A 23,361-nucleotide genomic window follows, 5' to 3' on the forward strand; every position below is an offset into this window, starting at 1 on the left:
TAGTGAAGACAGCAGAAAATAAAATAGGTAAAAAGACAAAGCCTAGTAGAAATCCATGGATAAAACATAAGACACTGAACTGACAAAAGAAGAAAATATAAAAATGCAGTAAAGGAAGCTAGTGAACAGGAATACACATGTCAAAAAAAATTAGATTCATAGAAACTGCAAAATGGCTAAGCAGGAATGGCTAGAGAACTGATACAAATGAGCTAGAAGAAAGATAAATTCCACCTATAGGAAAATAAAAGAGACTTTTGGAGAAAAGAGAAGCACTTGTATGAATATCAAGAACTCAAATAATAAACCAATACTAAGTAAAGACAGGGAGCTAAAAAGTATAAGGAAAATGTAGAAGAGGTATACAAAAGAATGAATTTGAAGGCAATATTATGGAAAGGGAAGATAAAGTAAACGAAAATGAGATGGGAGATATGATAGTGCAAGAAGAATCTTACAGTGCATTGAAAGATCTAAGTAAATGAAGGCCACTGGAACAGTTGTCATTCTTTCAGAATTATTGAGATGCTTGTGGAGCCAGCTCATGTGAACAATATGTGAAATAGTTGAAATATATGGCTAATCAAAGTAATTTCTAACACAACTATGTAGGAAAAGATAGTTTGCTACTTGCTGTAAACAAGACATATTAAGCTGTAGAAGGGCACAATTAAAAGACACTTACATAAAGCTTTAGGTCACAGCCTTCATCAGCAAAAGACAAACACACGCCATTCATACACACAAGCAAACACATCTCATGCACAGACTGTCGACTCTGGCAGCTCAGACCAGAATGCTAATTTCTAAGTCAAGTCACCTTAGCAGACAAGATGAAAGAAGACTTAACCCTTTTGTGGCTGATGGGGGCTCATAATCCTCACTAAAGTAATACACAGTTTTGAGCATTGGGACATTTATGTCTCATATCTGTCCAACACTAACATGTAGTGAAGTGCTTACTGAACTTGGATAAAAATGCTACAGACTACAGGTTGGATATGTAGAAGGTGGTGAGCAACCAATTGGACCTGTTTGTGTTTACAGGTAGGGCATTGCATCTATTTCATGAAACTTAGATGAAATCCCCATTTTTTCTATTCCAATCTGTCTAAAGTGGAAGTAGAGTTACTAAGGCATACTAGATCCAGTATCAAATGATCATTTCATTCAGTCATGTGATCAGGCCCAGTGGACCATGCACCACCACAGTTAAAGCTCTCCATCTGTCTCTGTCTTCTGCTATATGTCTCCAGTTTTCCGTGACTCCCCATTGCAACAAGTCTTCTCTTACTCCATCGATCCACCTCATTCTAGGTTTTCCCACTAGTCTGCTACCTGACAGGATCCAGTCCACTGCAATTTTGGGCCATCTTGTTGCCTCCATGCTAACTACACGTCCAGCCCATTGCAGTCTTTCGCTTCTCATCACTCCCTAGATGTTAGGCACATTGTGTAGTTCTTCTAATTCTGTGTTATCACGTCTTCTCCATTCTCCTGTAGTCTGATCTCAAACTGGTCCAAATATTTTCCTGAAGACCTTCACTTCAAATGTAAGCAGACAGTTAAGGTCTTGTTTCCGAGTGCTCCAGTTTTGAGAACCATAAAGTACTACTGGCATTATTAATGTCTTATACAAACAAAGTGTTAGTTGTTGAAAGACACTTCTACATTTTAATATAGGGTCTAGAGAGAGATAGCATCTGTTTCCCACCTGCAGTCATGCTTTTATCTCTGCTTCAATTGATGTTACTTTTATAAAAATTTATCCAAGATATTTGAACTCTTTCATATGTTTATACATAGTGTTGTTCACAATTAAATCTTGAGAGTTTTGGATCTTTCTTTCTATGGTCATACATTCAGTCTTCTCAGAGCTAATTTGTAGACCAATCCTAACTGCCATTAACTCCAAGGTCTGCATACTTCTTTTCAGATCTTCTTGTGTGCATGCTAGTAGTGCAAATGATGTTCAACATAATTATACATGAATTGTTTTATTACATAGAACAAATTTACAAGAGCTTCTGCAGAGTTACAACCTCAAGAATTTGCTGCTAGTCTCTTCCAAGGATCCTCTCCTTAGGACTTCAGAGAAGTTTCATTCTCTTGGTGTTCTGACATAACTAATAGTATTTTCTTCTACATCATAGACATTATTTTGAAACAATACTAAACATATCAGTAATTCTTCTGGTTTATACATAATTTGTATGTACTGGGCACTCCAAGCTGGAATATCAACAAATTTAGGAAAAGGATAAATTGCTACTCATCATAAAGATAACCCATTGAGTTACAGAAAGTTACACTGCCAGAAGCAGAATTCGTTTTGTTTGCAGATGACACAAGTATTGCAATAAATAGTATGTCAAGTGTAGTTCTAGAAAGATCTGCTAATGATATTTTCATGGATATTAATAAATGGTTTAAAGCCAACTCACTGACATTAAACTTCGAAAAGATTCACTATATGCAATTCAGAACCTGTAAGAGGTTTCCACCCAGCATATGCATAAAGTATGAAGAAGAGCAGATAGAAGAGGTTGACAGTCTTAAATTCCTGGGATTACAACTTGATAATAAATTCAGTTGGGAGGAGCACACCACAGAACTGCAGAAACGCCTTAACAAATCTGTATTTGCAATTCGAGTGTTAGCAGACATAGGCAACGTAAAAATGAAAAAGCTTGCATACTTTGCCTACTTTCATTCCATAATGTCATATGGTATTATATTCTGGGGTAACTCTTCAAGTCAAACAAAATTTTTCAGAGTCCAAAAGCATGTAATATGTATTATTTGTGGAGTAAATTCACAGGCGTCCTGTAGAAACCTCTTCAAAGAACTGGGTATACTAACTACTGCCTCTCAGTATATTTACTCCTTAATGAAATTTGTCCTAAATAATATATCTCTTTTTCCAAGAAACAGCTCAATTCATACATACAATACCAGGAACAAAAATGATATGCACAAGGACTTAAAAGCACTTACTTTAGTTCAAAAAGGGGTCCACTACTCAGGAACACTCATCTTAAATAATTTGCCAGCAAACATAAAAAATTTAGTTACAAATAAATATCAGTTTAAAAGGAACCTGAAAGACTTACTAGTGGCCAACTCCTTCTACTCCATTGACGAATTTTTTAATAAAATGATGTATTGTATATATTCATACTATTAGTATTGTTATTTCAGCTTAAAAAAAAAAAAGATTAAAAAAAAAAGACATGTTCCAAATCCACGAGGATCTCCTCAGCACGGATCTATGGAATGAAAAACTAATCTAATCTAACAATGAAATGACTGTTACACATTATTGTCATTTGTATGTGGTGGGATGTGTACGCCCCTGAAAACTTCATAGAATGTAGACAACATTCATGTGTAGTACATAAACACCATTTGAAATCATACATTGAAAACTTGTGTGGGACAGTTCATGATTTTCATTGTCAAGAAATAAATGTGTTTTGGTATTGATTTGTTATACTTTTCTCCATAATTGCCAGCCTGATGAAATCATTGTAAAATTAAAATTTAATTTTGAAAATCCTACGCGCACATGAAAACAGGGATATACTTATGTTTGTTGGGCGCTAATGACCATTGAAGTTGTGCGCCTTAAAACCACAAAACTTATGTTTGTGGGACACATGTATCCCACTTCACCAGTTTTCAGCATCAGTCATCCTAAAATTGTTTTGTTGTGAAAGTGTATTATTTATTATAAAACAGACAGTTTTAACCTTTTTTTCAAATATCTGCAAAATAAATTTTAACCATGAAAGGGTTAAACTGGAGAAGATTCATGTTCTGTACACAGTTAACATTTTGCTCAGGATACATAAAACATCTGCTTACAGCTTGTACAGAAAACAGACGACAGTTACATGAGTCAAGGGGCAGGAAAGGAAAACAGTGGTTGAGAAGGGAGTGAGACAGGGTTGTAGCCCATTGCTAATGTTATTCAGTCTGTACATTGAGCAAGCAAGTGAAGATTTTCAAGAGAAGAAATGCAAACTCTGAGGTTTGCAAATGACATTGTAATTCTGTCAGAGACAGCAAAGAACCTGGACAAGCAGCTGAACAGAATGGACAGTGTCTAGAAAAGAGGATACAAGATGAACATTGACAAAAGCAAAACAAGGACAATGAAATGTAGTTGACAAATCAGTTGATGGTGAGGGAATTAGATTAAGAAATTAGACGCTTAAAGTAATAGATGAGTTTTCTAATTTGAGCAATAATGTAATTGATGATGGCCAAAGCAGAAATGATACAAAATGTAGACTGGAAATGGCAAGAAAAGTGTTTCTGAAGAAAGAAACTTTGCTAACATAATATAAATGCAAGTTTTAGGAAGTATTTTCTGAAAAAAATTGAATGGAGTGTAGCCATGTGTGGAAGTTAAATGTTGACAATAAACAATTTAGATGAGAAGAGAATAGAAGCTGTTGAAATTTTGTATTATGCAAAAATGCTTAAGATTAGGTAGGTAGATCACACAACTAGTGAGGAGGTACTGAATTTGAGGCACAACCTATAGATTGACAGAACACATTCTGAGACATCAAGAGACAACTAATTTATTAACAGATGGAAGAGTGGGGGGGGGGGGGGGGGGGAGGGGACAGTAAAAGAGTTAAGCAAGAAAACTGAGCCACATAAAGTGTCAATTATGTAATTTAATTTGGTGAATGATTCAATCAAATTTTATGTATAGTAGGCAACCATGTTCACTGAATCACTGGGTTAAAAATCTAAAAAAATATAAAAAAAGTTAGAAAAAAAGAACAAGAGGGAGAGAGAGAGAATGCAAGAGGAACACAAAATTCAATCCAGATGAAATGACAAACACCTAAATTATTGTACTACACAAGTTCCTACAGCACACCATTTCATACAGCACTACTTCACAAGAAGATGAAATGAGGTCAATTGAAGATCAGTTTCCTTGGCAATGATACAGGATGTTACTCAGAATATAATCTACCAAAGTGTAAAGGATGTGTATCCACTCCATGAATGACAACGTTATGGCATCTGTGCTTACATCTGGTGGTGACTTACAGTGGTTCTAGTTGACCTGTTGGTAACTTTTCAGGCCTGCCATCCCATAAAAAAAGGTAAAATAATAAACAGAGGAAAGCAGTGAAAAGAGACTGCAAAATGCAAGGAAACACAAAATTCAACAACTAGCTTTGTTAGCTGCAGCAGGCAGCTCATGTGCTTTGTTGGTGGTGCACAATTTTGTGATTTCGATTGAGGTAAACTCACATTGCAGTGTTTTCTTTGGCACACCATTTTAGAAGTGTACACAGAATCAACTAAAGGAAAAATTCATACTATATCCACATTTGTTTATATGTAGAAACTGAGTTAGGAATTTTCCTTAGTGTGAGACTGCTTGTACAAAGTTATGTGCCTTAAAGTTCCAGATTCATATATTTCACTGTTCACATTGCTTCTGTGTAATGTTTACTTGTTAGCATTAATACCCATTTGTATTCCAATGTATTGCAAAATTTCGAACTTTCACGATAACCTCATACAGTTGTCGTCAATTGTATGCTTAAAATTAATTGTGTTCCTCTAAAACTTCTGAGAGCAGTACCGTATTTACTCGAATCTAAGCTGCACTTTTTTTCCGGTTTTTGTAATCCAAAAAACTGCCTGCGGCTTAGAATCGAGCGCAAAGCAAGCGGAAGTTCTTAAAAATGTTGGTGGGTGCCACCACAACTTAGTTCTGCCGTCAAATATATGTAGCGCTACACAGGCACGCTTTGTAGGCACAAGGATAAATACTGGTGCCAAAACCTCTGCGTCAGTAAATAAATTTTTTTAAAAAAAGGTGGAAGACAAGCTTTTTTTCTCCGCGCCGAGTTTCGACCACTGCATTTTCATGCGAGGTGGTGCAGTGGTTAGCACACTGGACTCGCATTCGGGAGGACGACGGTTCAATCCCGTCTCCGGCCATCCTGATTTAGGTTTTCCGTGCTTTCCCTAAATCGCTTCAGGCAAATGCCGGGATGGTTCCTTTGAAAGGGCACGGCCGATTTCCTTCCCCATCCTTCCCTCACCCGAGCTTGCGCTCTGTCTCTAATGACCTCGTTGTCGATGGGACGTTAAACACTAATCTCCTCCCTCCTCCTCCTGCATTTTCATACATTATCCAACGAAGTAAATACAAATTCCGTATTGTTCATTTTCGAATGTAGCAGCATTTCAATGTGCTACAAAAACCCGACTGGCAAGAATGTTTAGGATGTTTGTCAATATGGCCAACTCTACGTTCTGAATTTTTTCCTACCTGTGAGAAGAGATGGTTGCCAATAGGAACTTTTATAAATTGTGAATCACATGCAGTATTCTCGTCACCATAAGAATAATACGAATATAAACATTTTGCCATGTATTGTTTCGTGTTTGCTGCTATCTCATTTAAATCCTGTCTGCGTAATAAACCACAAAACTAGAGTGAGACAACAGCAAACGCAGAAGAATATACATATCATGTCATGTTTATATTCGTATTATTCTTATGCTAAACAGTGATACAGTCAGAAATGAAGCGAGGCAATTGACTAGATTTTTAAATCTAAGATGACTCTAATTTCTGTGCAGAATGTAATGTACTAAAGAGGCGCCTGCAAAGATTTTCAACTGGAGAAAAATTTTCGCTAAACTCTCGTTCGGAACATCATCTATCATACGCAGTCTATTATTTGGTTCTTGTTGATCATTATCAAAGAAAGCAGCAGTGTAAGTAACAACAAGTAGCAGTCTCTTGCCATTGTTTCGCTAATGAGACGATTCCTCTCTCTCTTTTTTTTAATTTTATTTTTTTTTAATTTGTAAGCGGCGGTAGCGCGTACAAAAGCAAGCCATGCCACGATCGGCGACAGGCCGTAAGCACACAGTATCAGAGTACGACAAACAAAGCATGACACAGTACAGTACAATGCATATTCAGTGTAGAGTGACGTAAACACCTATAACAAAGAAAACTGCGCTTATCAGATCAAAGAAAAATAAGCAATCAATTCAAACCAGACGAAGCACGTGAAAAAGGAAGGGTACCCGTATAAATACGGACGGAGCGCCTGATGCATAGCAATGGCTACCTGGTAAAGCTTAACTGCTAAGCTTACGACTTGAAGCAAACTACTGTAGCGGTATCGTGATTCATTCGACCTAAATTGTCTCATATTACAGTGGACCAACTTTGTTTCGATTTGGAGATGCGGCCTAAAACTTTTCTCTCCCCTTGAATTTAGAGTCTCAAATTTCAGGTGCGGCTTAGATTCGGGAAATTTTATTCCCTTGATTTCGAGTCTCATTTTTCAGGTGCGGCTTACATTCGAGTGTGGCTTAGACTCGAGTAAATACGGTAGTCCTATCTGGAAATTGCCCTGATTACTATCAAGTGATTGGCAACTGTTATGAATCAGTGTGTTACAAGAACTCCCAAGAGATATGTACTTGTGATATCCATACCGGAGGTACTTCAAGCACCATCCTCTCCTGTGGATTGCATCTCCTCTGCAGAAAGTACAGTATCTGTCATTACTTGACCACTTGACTGCCAGTGGCATATCAATGATAGATCTGGGCATCCTGTACAAGGTGGGTGGGGACAAGGGAGGATGCAGGGTGTTGTTCTGATCCCCTTCACCAGCAAGTTTGAGGTGCTGTCTTTCGCTGAAACTGAAATTGGGGCAGTGGGGTAGGGGTGTATTAATTAATGGAGTGTTCAAACATATGGCGAATGATTGAACACCTTAGGGAACTGGTACCAAGGGACAGTAAAGTTCACCACGGGCACTCAGTGTGTATGCCTGGGAGGCCTCAGTCAACATGCTGAAGAGGCTATTCCAGCAGCCATTGAGGAAACAGGATGCAACCAACTGCAGATTGTGGCGCACATTGGAACAAGTGATGCCTGTCACCTGGGCTTCAACGTCATTCTTGGGTCATTCTGGTGACTGGAATAGAAGGTTTAGAACACCAACCTTGAGCATGATGTTTCAACGAAGCTCGCAATTTGCAGCATTGTCCCCAGAACAGATCATGGTCCTTTGGTTCTGAGTTGAATGTAAGGACTGAACCAGAGACTTTAAAGGTTCTGTGACAAGTTTTATGTTTTGTCGTTGTCTCTGTAGAGCTGTACCATGGAAACAAGGAAGGATGTTGTTTGGTGGCCGGTATCCTCTTCCTATAACACAAACTGCATGCGTAGATTAGCTGGGTTCTTTGTTCATAAAAATTGAAAGTTTACTTCACTCAAGATATTTGTTGTGGTATAAGCTTTTCTGTACAGTCCACATTAGCCTTACTGCTGGTAAAGTACAAATTCTGCTAAGTACACTTTTATAGTTGTTATGTGCTGCTTGTCATTGAGTTAGTGGCAGAGCTAACTGCTATTGTGATTCCCACTAGGCTGCAAATGATGACACTGGCACTCACTCGGTGCAACATACTCAAACTGACTTGCCCTCCCATCCACAGCGGCAATGCTAAATACTGGTGGCCGAGAGGGTGTTGGCGGTGTGTTTCCTGCGAGTCTGTTGTTGACCTCTATTGTCTTGCAACCTCTTTGCAGCAGGGTGTGCTGGCGCCAGCTTATGCTAGAACATTCCTCCTTGTCGAAATTCCACACTGTTGTTGTGCAGTGAGGCTGCAAACGACAATGGGAAGGCAGGCAGGGCGCTGGATGTAGAGATGGGCTGAGAGGCATGACTGTGGAGGATGGCATACTCCCATCAGTACGCTGCCATCTGCCTTAAGAGGTAATAGGCCACCAGGCCACAAGTCTAAGCCTGAGAGTGTGTGCTGGGGCAATTATGGTGACTGTGACAGCGATGGCGGGTCCAGGTCCATGGGGTTGGCGAGCAGGGATGATGGTGGTGAGGGCGCTCCTCCTGGGGTGCCCTGGTGGCACCAGTAGGCGGCTTTGAACACTGTGCAGTCCCGTGAAGCCATGAATCTTTGGGAAGAAAAGCAGAACAATCACAGGTCAAATGACGTGCGTGAATTTGGTTCTGGTGGCAGCAGTGCCAACCATTGGGACCTGCAGTTAAGTACATATATGAGCCAATTCATTCCTGGATCACACCTCTTTCCCAGTGCTCACGGTTACCATAAACCATGAAAAGAACAAGATCGCATGGGTCAAAGTGATACTTGTGGACCACTGGCAGCACCAGATGCTGCAGTGGGTGTAGCACGTGTAGCAGTCTTGTCGACTGATTGAGATCCGTGGTAGAATCGAGGCAGGCTACATTGTTTGGACTACAGAGAAGTGTGTGTTAACAAATCACTCCATGTTTTGGAATGTTTTTGAAACAATTATGATCCCATGATATGTGAGCATAGTGTGTATGAAATGTGGTTGTTATTGTATTTACACTGTAGCAACGAAATGCAAACATATTAATAAATTACGTACAAGTAAAAAAGTCATATGGAGTCACGTTATCGGATTTAACCTGTTTCTTGCCCATGTTGTGGTTGATCTCTTTATTCCGATGTGGACAATATAAGTAGCATAAAATATGTACTTTTTGTGTCCACTTTAATAATAAATGCATTATGTCCCTAACGCATTCCATAAACAGTCATATAGAACTGTACAGAGAGCCTAAACATTGTTATTGCATACCAAAAATAGCAGTTGTTGTCCAATACACAGCTTTGAATTAAGGATTTGTCTGATTCCACCAGTCTTCTTTGACCTATGACTCCATCAATATGGCAGAAATGGCTATTCTAACCATCTCCAATATGGCGCCTATAATGTCACTACATACATACGAAAATACGTATAAATAAGACAATAACATCTCCCTCCTAAACTAGTAAACAAACTAATGGGTCAACTGTGGGTAATTGGGGGATTTTGGGAGGGGACAAGCTAAATATAACAGAAAAAAACCACCATGATACCAAAATATGCACAATGACAAACAACAAAATAATTACAGACAGTGGAATTGGACGCTTCCGTTGACCCTGTTGTGTTAACTATTGAAGTAGTTACTGATTTGCAATGGGGAACTAATTTGGGGTTATCCAGACAATTCCCTAAATTCAAGCCTGATGGAGATGTACATCCGACACATTTCTTGAAAAGCTTTAACCGAGCTTTGCCGAAAAATTGGGAAGATTCTAATACGATTGAATTTGCTGTGGGTTACCTTTTAGGGAAAGCCGAAGAATGGGGGACTGTAAATATTGAGAATTTTTGTTCTTGGGTAAATTTCCAAAAGAAATTTAAAGAGAAGTATTGGTCTGCAAGTGCCCAGGAAAAATTAATATCTGATCTCTAGGACCCAAAATATCACAATAACACTTAAGGTGCTATGAGGAACTATTTAGATTAGAATTTAACCCGGGGAAAGTATTTAGATAAGCTGATGGAAGAGGAAGGATTAGTGTGAATTTTAAGGAAATGTTTATGTAGTGGTTGGAAAACAATAAAGGAGTTATTATCTTTTGTTGACACACTTGATGCATTAAATAAGGACCACAATGAAAACTTACACCAAAGTGAAAGCCCGAACTACAAAAGGAGCATTGGGAATAATTTTAAAAAACATGAGGCTAACTTGGCAATAAGAAAAATATGATGACAACTATCAGAAGAAGCACCCACCTTCAAATTTAAGTCCATTGACTGCTCAGGAATTTGTACCGAGTAACAATAGAACACAAAATGGTGATGTTTATTTATTTTTATTTATTTATTTATTTAGTGATTCAAATCCCACATGTATAGAATATATACAAGGATATTGGACATTGTTAGGTCTTTACAAGATATAATACAATTTGTATTGCATTCTTAAGGATTAGATATTGAAGTAATTTAGCAAAGAATCATATACACAATAAACATTAGAGGCAACATACAAAGTAGAATATTCATAATGCATCTTTATTTTTGTTGCCTGATTTCTAGGTAATCTGTCAGACTGTAAAAGCAATGATCAATTAAATATGCCTTTCATTCAGCTTTAAAGCTACTGAGGTTACTTACTGATTTAATATGGTTAGGCAGATTATTGTAAATTTTTATCCCAGTATGTAGAGTGCCTTTTTGGCACAATGATGTTCTCACCTGTTTCATATGAAGGTCAGATTTTTGCCTGGTATTGTATGCATGTTTATCTTCATTTTTTAATAATATATCTGGGTGTCTATCAACATATTGTTTGATGAAAGCTGATGTTTCATTGATAAAAATGCAAGGAAGAAGAAGAACTGACAGTTTTTTGAATATGGGTCTGCAGGATTGCGTATTGTTTACCCCTTCCATCAATATCTCATTTCGATAACCAGCCTGTAATTAGTAGTAATGAGCAAAATGTCATTTGATCTGGATGCAGGGCCAGGGCCCACATTGTGGAGATACATTAGGAGGACTTGTTCTGTATGAGTATGTTAACTTTACCCACAAAGGAATGGTTGCTGCTTGAAGAACAAAGCTTAGCTACCAATAATCCATAACCTACAATAGCAGGAAATGTGGAAAATTCCAAGGTTAACATATTTATAGATTCAGGGAGTGAGGTGTCACTCATCTCCAACACATTTTTTAGTTCATTACAGACTAAGCAACACTTACCACTTTTGCCAGCAACTGGAATTTGCATAGTCAGGATAACAGGAACAAAAAATAAAATTGTGAAATACGAAACCTAAGTGAACTGCAGTATTGGAAACAGGTTATTTTGTCAAACGCTGTTGATATATTATTGGGATTAGATTGGTTATTAGAGTTTAAAGTTATCTTAAATTTTGATGAAAATCTTTGTTTTGGTAAAGGGGACAGTAGATGTTAGATACCATTTGCAACAGATAACTATATTGGAAAACAAACAACTGAGTGTCAGTGTTTGCGATTAACTGCAACAGCACAATTGTCACCAAAGATTGATAATGTACATCAGCACACCAAATTGACATACAAGACAAAGTGAACAAGCCCTAATATTAACTGATCAATAAAGACAAGATTTATATAAAATTCTAACGCAGTATGAAGTAGTATTTTCCAATCTTCCAGGTAATATCAGTGACTACATCTGTAAATTTAAAATCATAGATGACACCCCATTCTTTTGCAAACCATATCCAATACCTGTAAGTTTGAAAGATGCAGTTAGGGATGAAATCAATAAAATAATCGATAACAATATTATAGAATGAAGTTCCAGTGTAATGAACAATACTCTGGTCATGGTGAAAAAAGCTACAGGAGGGAGAGGGGGGGGGGGGGGGGTATTACTAGTGTTAGACGCTCATACATTGAATAGACATATAGAGACCGAGAGAGAACGACCAATTAATGCTGATGAATTGTTATCCAAATCTGAGAAGGCAAGGTTGTTTAGCATGATTGGCAAATAAAGTTACATCCTGAATCCAAAAAGTATACATCATTTTTGCTTGATGGTAAATCATATCACTTCAATGTCTTGCCATTCGGACTTAATATCTCTGTCTCTGATTTTTTACGTGCATTAGATGAGGCACTAGGGAGAGTGTTATTAAAGGAATTGATAATATATATAGATGATATCCGATATCCTTATAACATCAGCTACTTGGGAAGGACATTGATTAACTTTGAGCAAGACTTTGAAAAATTTAAAGAGAAAGGTATTATGGTGAAACTGTCTAAATCGTACTTTGCGTGCCAAGAACTTAAATTCTTAGGTCATATTGCAGGGGCAGAGGGAATTAGACTGGACCCAGAATGTGTAAAAGCTATCAGAGAATGTCCACACCCAAAAAACGTAAGACAATTAAAAGGATTTATAGGTATGGCCAGATACTATAGATGGTACGTACGAGGGCAAGAACTAACAGACCCAAGAATTTTACGTTTTATAAGAAAGGGAGTGCCGTGGATTTGGGATAAAGGTGCAAATGATGCATTTGAAAATGTTAAAAAGCACTTGTTGAATCACCCTTATTACATCATCCCGTGATGGGCGAACTGTTTAAAATTTCAACAAATGCATCTGATTATGGTATTGCTGCCAAACTTTTCCAAGGAGAGTGGGATCCAAATAACGTAAAACTCAGAACCATACCTTTTGCAAGTCGTAGTCTAAATAGGCATGAACTAAATTATACAACTACCAAAAAAGAACTATTGGCAATTGTATGGAGTATTCAAAAATTTCAGACAGTTGTATGGGGACCAAAAATCCATGTTTATACAGATCATCAAGCTTTATCCTTTCTAATGAGTAGTTGATTATTACACAGTCGGTTAATGCAATGGATGCTTTTCCCACAGAAATATGATATTACGATACAATATATAAAAGGTTCCGAAAATATAGTACCTGATTCTTTGTCTAGGCTACCCATAGGAATGGAAGAATTGAAATGTATGGAAGTATGTGGTGTTATTTTTGCCATTTATTTTATGTCAGCAAAATATCTGAACATCAGAGAATAACAGAAAATATCCATCATGATCCCTATTTTACAGAAATATTCTCTATGTGTACTCAGAACTCATTACCTCTTAATCAATTAGGAAAATGTAAAATTATAGGTCATAACTTGTTTTGGAGAGACAGCGCAACATCACAGCATTGGAACTTGTGTATTCTGAACGTAATGGAAGACGCACTTGTGTGTTGTGTTTATACAGGAGATGGACACTTCGGAATCAAAAAGTTATAGCCCATATGAATAAGTTTTATTATTTTAAGAAGCTAGGGCATAGAATAGCATCTTTGATAAGAACTTGTGAAATTCACCAGAAAGTGAAAAAAATACTCATGTGAAATACAAAATGTATCCTATTATTCCTAAGTCATTACATGATCTCACTGCCTCAGATTTTTTGGACCAGTTCAGAAAGGAAATGGAGGAGTGTCATACATTTTGGTCATCATAGAATGCTGGTCAAAATATGTTAAACTATATCCCATTAAAAAAGCAAATACCCAAACAGTTATACACTGTTTAGAGCAATACTTTCTGGAAGTAGATAAACCAAAACTGGTGCTTATGGATAATGGACCACAATTTGTGAGTAATGAATTTAATGAATTCATAGCATGGGAAGGTATTTGTCAGGTGTTAATATCCAATTATAAGCCATCATCAAACCCTTGTGAATGAGTACTGAAGGAAATTGGAAAATTATGCTGGTCTTACTGTCATGAGAAACATACTTTGTGGACAACAAAAATTAAGGATTTTGAACTCACCTTACATGAATTACCACATCTATCAACTGGGTTGATGCCTTTAGAAGTTATAGATAAACCTTTTATAGGAGAACCTCTAATTAAATGTTTTAATTGGCCTGAACAACCAAGTATTGATTACAAAGTGAATCAGGAAATAGTTGCTAAGAACTTAATTGGAAAAGCACAACAAAGAGTAAATAAGCATAATGAAAAGGCTTTAGAACCTTAGTACAGAGTTGATGACCTGGTTCTTATAAGATATCTTCTAAGCTTTCCTCTGAAAATAGAGAGCCATAAGTATTTTCAAAAATATGATGGACCATACCAAGTACAAACGGTGATCCATCCTAAGACATTATTTTTAGTAGATCCCACAACTGGATCATAAAAGAGGAAGTACAAAGTAAAAGATGTGAAACTGTATGTCTCCCAGGGACATAAATGTTCTGAGTTAACATGTGGAGTGACGACTGTCCTATCATGAGTTGTTTTTGGTGTTTTTTCCAAAATAGTTTTCCTGCACTGAATTCTCTTAAAATCTTAAACTATTTTGTCATCTATTACTATCTTGTTACCTTATTACTTAGAAAAGCAGATATGGCAATAAAATAGAGACTGATTTAAGAGAATCACCGAAAAGAAGTGATACCTAGACGATATAAAATTGAATAGATTATTAGATTTATTTATAATATAATATGAGGTGACCAATGAAACAACTGTGATACCAGAGTGTATAAATTTTCTATTTTGTATAGAGTATTTTATACCTTTTATGAGATGTGGTATAAATGGAAGGGTTTGTGTAGGTTTAGAAAGTGGTGGGTATTGTAGATAAAAGCATGGTTTACAAGGACAAATAAATCATGGCTAACACAAAACACACATCACACCTCTCAGACAACCCTCAAAAACCAGTATTCCTGATTTTTCACCATTTTCCATTTCCATAGGGTTGCTAAGATTTCTTTCGGGGACCTCTAGGGTGAAGGTGGGAACATCCATTCTGTAGTAGATGATTTAACACTGAACCTCCTCCGGCATCTCACTCAAGTACCTGAAAGGTAGGGGTCCTGGGGAAGGGGGTGGGGGGTTGGAAGGGTTTCCTGTCTTTGGGGCTATCTTCTTTCTCTTCTTTGATCTTAGCAACCATTTCTATTTTTTTTATTCCTTTCTTATTTCTCATTTGAGTATCTATCTTTTTGTTTTCCTCTTTCGATATTCACAAACTTTCATCACTGAAGTCCTTCCTTGTTTCTGTGATTTCTAATATCCTACATCTTATCTTTAGATAAGCAGGACAAAGAATCAGACTACACGAACACACATCCACACACACAAAAAAATACATTTAGATACAAACATTGAAATTGCAGACTAAAAAGCCTGTTACAATGTGAGAATCACCAGGTATTGTAAGGGAAAAAAATGTGCACAAAGGGAAATATGCACACATACATATACAAAATCTATGACAAATCCCCATCGCATATGCATATAAGAACTATGATGATTCTACATCGATTATACATAAGAAAGAGAATGTAAGCCAGAGTGGAATTAAACATGATAGTCATTCAAGAAAAGTCCGTGCAATAATTACTTTGATGAATCATAGGATAGTGGGACTTGAATAGTATATGTAGACATATTATCTACTGACTGTATAGAAGTTGAGAAGTAGAGGAGGATTCTAGGGACTGAATGATGCATTAAAAAGTGAATGTGAAGTGTAAAATAGATTTGTATCTTTACCAAAGAATACATAATTATAGTATACATAGAAATTTATTCCAGGATAATGAACCATGAGGCCTACACAGAAAGGATAAGGGGGGCATACCCAGCATTTGCTAAGTATATAGGGCAGGTGTACCTACATTGTTTGATTAGGGGTGTACCTACCAGAACGGAAAGTGCTCTCATAAGGTCAACCTACAAGCAAGGTATTGGTACTGATCCTAGGAGAAGTCACGAATTTTATAGGAGTTGTTCTGGAAAGTTTGAATTCTATGCACAACTAGCATTATTAAGTTTCATGAAAGTTTGCGACGGTCAAAAGAACACTTTCATTTTGCCCAGAGTTCCTCCAAGCTACAAAAAATAGTAAGAATTGTACATACCAAGGAAAGGTAATACAAAAGATGAGAACAGAAAATAAATTGCTCATGTGTCATGAACACCTGGAATTTATGACTGGAAATAAAGGAGTCCTCACAGTTCCTCAATACTAGTGAAGAGCTGACTAAAACCTTGAGTGAATGATCATGGCTTAATACTAAAGTAGGACGAAAGAGAATAGCAAAGTAGTATGTGACTTCTGAAATTTTCCCGGAGTATTTCTTCTTCTAATAATTTCCGGGTATGCAGCTGGATCCCGTCGACATTCTGCCACGATTAGAAGAAGCAAAGTAGTAAGTGAAATATGATTCACAGTTATTGAAAGGAAAGAAATGTATCCTGTTAAAATACACTCCTGGAAATGGAAAAAAGAACACATTGACACCGGTGTGTCAGACCCACCATACTTGCTCCGGACACTGCAAGAGGGCTGTACAAGCAATGATCACACGCACGGCACAGCGGACACACCAGGAACCACGGTGTTGGCCGTTGAATGGCGCTAGCTGCGCAGCATTTGTGCACCGCCGCCGTCAGTGTCAGCCAGTTTGCCGTGGCATACGAAGCTCCATCGCAGTCTTTAACACTGGTAGCATGCCGCGACAACGTGGACGTGAACCGTATGTGCAGTTGACGGACTTTGAGCGAGGGCGTATAGTGGGCATGCGGGAGGCCGGGTGGACGTACCACCGAATTGCTCAACACGTGGGGTGTGAGGTCTCCACAGTACATCGATGTTGTCGCCAGTGGTCGGCGGAAGGTGCACGTGCCCGTTGACCTGGGACCGGACCGCAGCGACGCACGGATGCACGCCAAGACCGTAGGATCCTACGCACCGCCACTTCCCAGCAAATTAGGGACACTGTTGCTCCTGGGGTATCGGCGAGGACCATTCGCAACCGTCTCCATGAAGCTGGGCTATGGTCCCGCACACCGTTAGGCCGTTTTCCGCTCACGCCCCAACATCGTGCAGCCCGCCTCCAGTGGTGTCGCGACAGGCGTGAATGGAGGGACGAATGGAGACGTGTCGTCTTCAGCGATAAGAGTCGCTTCTGCTTTGGTGCCGATGATGGTCGTATGCATGTTTGGCGCCGTGCAGGTGAGCGCCACAATCAGGACTGCATACGACCGAGGCACACAGGGCCAACACCCGGCATCATGGTGTGGGGAGCGATCTCCTACACTGGCTGTACACCACTGGTGATCGTCGAGGGGACACTGAATAGTGCACGATACATCCAAACCGTCATCGAACCCATCATTCTACCATTCCTAGACTGGCAAGGGAACTTGCTGTTCCAACAGGACAATGCACATCCGCATGTATCCCGTGCCACCCAACGTGCTCTAGAAGGTGTAAGTCAACTACCCTGGCCAGCAAGATCTCCGGATCTGTCCCCCATTGAGCATGTTTGGGACTGGATGAAGCGTTGTCTCACGCGGTCTGCACGTCCAGCACGAACGCTGGTCCAACTGAGTCGCCAGGTGGAAATGGCATGGCAAGCCGTTCCACAGGACTACATCCAGCATCTCTACGATCGTCTCCATGGGAGAATAGCAGCCTGCATTGCTGCGAAAGGTGGATATACACTGCACTAGTGCCGACATTGTGCATGCTCTGTTGCCTGTGTCTATGTGCCTGTGGTTCTGTCAGTGTGATCACGTGATGTATCTGACCCCAGGAATGTGTCAATAAAGTTTCCCCTTCCTGGGACAATGAATTCACAGTGTTCTTATTTCAATTTCCAGGAGTGTATGAAATTGTTATTATGTGTGATATTATTTACATAATGATTATGTATAAAATATCGCGTGATCGATCGGAGGGGAGGGATATGTAGTGTTTCGAGAATTTCTGTGTAAATTCAAGAACCACTCAGCCTTCTACCATCTGAAACACACGATAGTTTAGATATGGGTGTGAGACAGTGGAATCCTACCTACTGCATGTCACATGTCTGTGTGTGCAGGTTTAAATGCAGTCGCAGGAAGAATGTAGATGTGGCGGTCGAACGGCACCAACAGTACCTGTCAAACAGTCCATGGATGTTTAGTGAGTGCATATGAGAGGACCATGGAGTATTTATGTAACTCTGTGATAATAGTATCAGTGACTATTGTTAGTGAAAAGAGAACTCTTAAGAAACTCTCATTCCAGCCTTGCTAGAGGCAAGACGTATTTCATGAATCCTGTGTTAAAGAGTTATGGTTATTAAGCCAACTGTTTTGTGGATGTAATTAGATTTGTTTGCGATATGAGGTGATGCAAGTGACTTACAAGAAGCCAGATGTTTATGTGAGAAGGGAGACGTTTGTTCTGTATGAAGTTTTAATATATCATTAGTTGGTGAAAAGTAACCTTTGAGTATTTACTTATTTCACAAGTAGATGGAGAATTTTAAATATCCCTGTACCTAGGATCACTCTTAGGAGAAGAAGCTTAAAGAGATTCCTGAAGCCAGCAAAGAATATTGGCTGCGGACAACATAAAAAATAAAAAATTAAAAATAAGGGAAACTAATACAGTCTGCTGGGGGTGACTATCCAAGAATACCATATGCAAACAAAAAACCCGAGTGTAATCGTAATAAGAAAGCAGTTGAACCAACACAGAATTACATTAAAATGAAAAAAAAAATGTGGGAATGCAAATAGTGTGGCAAAAATTACTTAACAGTTGTTCACCAAAATATATGTTCCCTAGCAAATAAGACCCAACAGCTAGAAGTGGAGCTGGAGTCTACAGAGTGCTCAGTTGTTTGTCTCACTGAGCATTGGTGCAATGAGGCTGAAATTAATCAATTAGTCTTGCAGTCTTATAATTTAGTGTGTGCATCCTGTAGGACTTATATGAAATGTGGAGGGTGTTGTATTTATGTAAAACAAAATTATTAGTATAAGACCAGAAGCGATTTAAGTGTAATCAGTAAAGAGCAACATTTTGAACTGGCAGCAGTTGAAATCAGGGACCAATACAGGTGTAGGAATTTGATTATCTTATGTATATACAGATCTCCTAGTGGAGATTTCAACATCTTTTTCTCCAAACTTAATCATGTTCTTGACAAGATATCCACTCCAAAGAACCACATTCTCACATGTGGAGACCTAAATGTAGATAAACTGAATCCTGATGCTACATGGGACTCATTACTAAGTGTCTTGCTGAAAGTTTCAATCTAGTTCCAATGGTTAACAGTGCAACAAGAATAACAAAATACTCAAAGACAACTGTTGATCAGGTATTAACAGATTTAGGCAAAGAAAACTGTGAGGTGGTGGTAGCAGAGCTAGGATTATCTGATCACTCAGGTCAAATCATTAATACAAAAGTGCTTCCAGAAGCAACAAAGAAAATGCATATTTACATACAAATTTTTCTAAACAAAATAGATATGAGTTTGCCAAACAGATAGCAGGACAAACATGGGACTCAGTATACACAGAGGTAGATGCAAATGAAAAATTCAAAAATTTCATGACATTGTTAAAATTAAATTTTGAAGAAACATTTCATAAAGTGTTATGTCCATTATCAACAGCAGGAAAAAAACAAGTGGGTAACAAAAGGCACAAAAAAAATCATCTGAAACACTTAAGTACCTGAACTCCATTAAACACAGGCAAACTAATCCTGCTTTCTCACTCTTTTATAAAAGATATAGGAAAACATATAGGAAAATATTGCTTGCAGCAAAGAGAGCTCATAACTCAAAACTGGTGCTCTCTGCTGAAAACAAAAATAAGGCACTATAGAAGATTGTAAAGCAGGAAACTGGTACCAGGAAAATGAATCTGTCACTTGAAAATCAGAGGGGGAGTGACTCTAATAAAAGACCCAAATATATTTGGCAAACTATATAAATGATTATTTTAGTAGGATAGGAATAAAATTACAGGAAAATTTTCTAACAGCCCCTCAGATCAAAGAGCCAAATAATAGTGTATCACACTCAATGGTGTTATTTCCTACAACACAGGAAGAAGTCTACAATGCAGTCAGCAAACTGAAAAACAAAAACTCAGATGGTCTAGATGAAGTCCCCATTTTTATAATTAAGGACTGTATCAAGAGCCTACTTCCACCTTTAGTTGATATTATAAATCAATCTTTCAAGCAGGGCTACTTTCCAGACTATTTAAAATATGCTAAATTACTACCTCTCTTCAAAAAAGGTGATGCAAGAAAAATTGAAAATTATAGGCCAATTTCTCTACTCTCATGCTTTGCAAAAATATTAGAAACTATTAAGAAAGATAGGCTAATGAATTATTTAAATAAATACAACTTACTGTCTGTTGACCAGTTTGGATTTAGATCAGGGAAAAGCACAGCAACAGCACACCTCACAAAAAACATTCTAGAAGCATTAGATAAAGGTAACAACACAACAGGTATATTTCTTGATCTAACTAAAGCGTTTGATACAGTAGACCACAACACATTGTTAAATAAGTTAGATGAACTGGGAATAAGGGGACTTGTGAAAAAGTGGTTCCAGTCATATCTAAAAAATATAAACACAGATAACTGAGATCTCACATATTTCAAATTTCTCAAACTATATTGTAAAGTATACTTCAGACCCAGATTATGTAAATATAGTCGAACAAATACTAAACAGTGTACGTAAGTGGGCTTCCAATAATAAACTAACACTAAAATAAAAAAATAAATAAATTAAAAAAAATAATGCTGTTAACTTCTATGTCTGCAAACCACACCATAACACCTTTAAATTAAACGATGAAACTATAGAATGTGTAGACTAGAAAAAATTTCTTGGTATGCATGTTGACAGTCAGTTAAAGTGGGAACATATTAAAATACTTAGTAACAGAATTGCTACAGCATGCTATGCTCTTAGAATTCTGACTGCTGTGTGTGATACTACATGTGTCAGATCTGTATATTTTTCTTATATCCACTCTGTTATTACCTATGGAATAATACACTCCTGGAAATGGAAAAAAGAACACATTGACACCGGTGTGTCAGACCCACCATACTTGCTCCGGACACTGCGAGAGGGCTGTACAAGCAATGATCACACGCACGGCACAGCGGACACACCAGGAACCGCGGTGTTGGCCGTCGAATGGCGCTAGCTGCGCAGCATTTGTGCACCGCCGCCGTCAGTGTCAGCCAGTTTGCCGTGGCATACGGAGCTCCATCGCAGTCTTTAACACTGGTAGCATGCCGCGACAGCGTGGACGTGAACCGTATGTGCAGTTGACGGACTTTGAGCGAGGGCGTATAGTGGGCATGCGGGAGGCTGGGTGGACGTACCGCCGAATTGCTCAACACGTGGGGCGTGAGGTCTCCACAGTACATCGATGTTGTCGCCAGTGGTCGGCGGAAGGTGCACGTGCCCGTCGACCTGGGACCGGACCGCAGCGACGCACGGATGCACGCCAAGACCGTAGGATCCTACGCAGTGCCGTAGGGGACCGCACCGCCACTTCCCAGCAAATTAGGGACACTGTTGCTCCTGGGGTATCGGCGAGGACCATTCGCAACCGTCTCCATGAAGCTGGGCTACGGTCCCGCACACCGTTAGGCCGTCTTCCGCTCATGCCCCAACATCGTGCAGCCCGCCTCCAGTGGTGTCGCGACAGGCGTGAATGGAGGGACGAATGGAGACGTGTCGTCTTCAGCGATGAGAGTCGCTTCTGCCTTGGTGCCAATGATGGTCGTATGCGTGTTTGGCGCCGTGCAGGTGAGCGCCACAATCAGGACTGCATACGACCGAGGCACACAGGGCCAACACCCGGCATCATGGTGTGGGGAGCGATCTCCTACACTGGCCGTACACCACTGGTGATCGTCGAGGGGACACTGAATAGTGCACGGTACATCCAAACCGTCATCGAACCCATCGTTCTACCATTCCTAGACCGGCAAGGGAACTTGCTGTTCCAACAGGGCAATGCACGTCCGCATGTATCCCGTGCCACCCAACGTGCTCTAGAAGGTGTAAGTCAACTACCCTGGCCAGCAAGATCTCCGGATCTGTCCCCCATTGAGCATGTTTGGGACTGGATGAAGCGTCGTCTCATGCGGTCTGCACATCCAGCACGAACGCTGGTCCAACTGAGGCACCAGGTGGAAATGGCATGGCAAGCCGTTCCACAGGACTACATCCAGCATCTCTACGATCGTCTCCATGGGAGAATAGCAGCCTGCATTGCTGCGAAAGGTGGATATACACTGTACTAGTGCCGACATTGTGCATGCTCTGTTGCCTGTGTCTATGTGCCTGTGGTTCTGTCAGTGTGATCATGTGATGTATCTGACCCCAGGAATGTGTCAATAAAGTTTCCCCTTCCTGGGACAATGAATTCACGGTGTTCTTATTTCAATTTCCAGGAGTGTATTTTGGGGAGTCAACAGTAAAAATATTCAAATAGTTTTCAAATTACAGAAAAGAGCAATTCGTATAATAACCAAGAGTGGCAGTAGGGCTCACTGCCTTGAACATTTCCAAAAGCTGGAAATCCTAACTGTCCCCTGTGAATACATTTTTCAAAGTATAATGTAATTAAAAAAAATATATGGACTGCTATGTTAAAAATTCTTTAGTTCACAGTTATAAAACTAGAAACCAATACAATCTGCATCTTAGAGGAAAATGAAAGTTAAAACTCAGCAGAGCTTGTTCTACAATGCCATTAATTTATATAATAAATTACCCCAAAATATAAAAGATATTGACACCATTGGACAGTTCAAAACAAAACTAAAAAAAATTTTATTAAATAAAAGTTATTACGCAGTAACGGACTATCTGAATTAAAACCTGTGGTGTAATTAAAGTAGCCTGCATTGTAATACATGAGGAAACAATTAGAATATGAAATCCAGAACTGTGCAGTACTATGAGAAAATTACATAAAGATATAACAGTAATGTAAGATACTTTAAAAATGTGTGTAAATATTAATTGTAGGTATATTGTATTGTATATGATTTAGCTGACGAAATCCACACGATGTAAATTGCTACATGGATTAA

Source organism: Schistocerca cancellata, chromosome 6, assembly GCF_023864275.1.
Source record: "Schistocerca cancellata isolate TAMUIC-IGC-003103 chromosome 6, iqSchCanc2.1, whole genome shotgun sequence".
Lineage (NCBI taxonomy): Eukaryota > Metazoa > Arthropoda > Insecta > Orthoptera > Acrididae > Schistocerca > Schistocerca cancellata.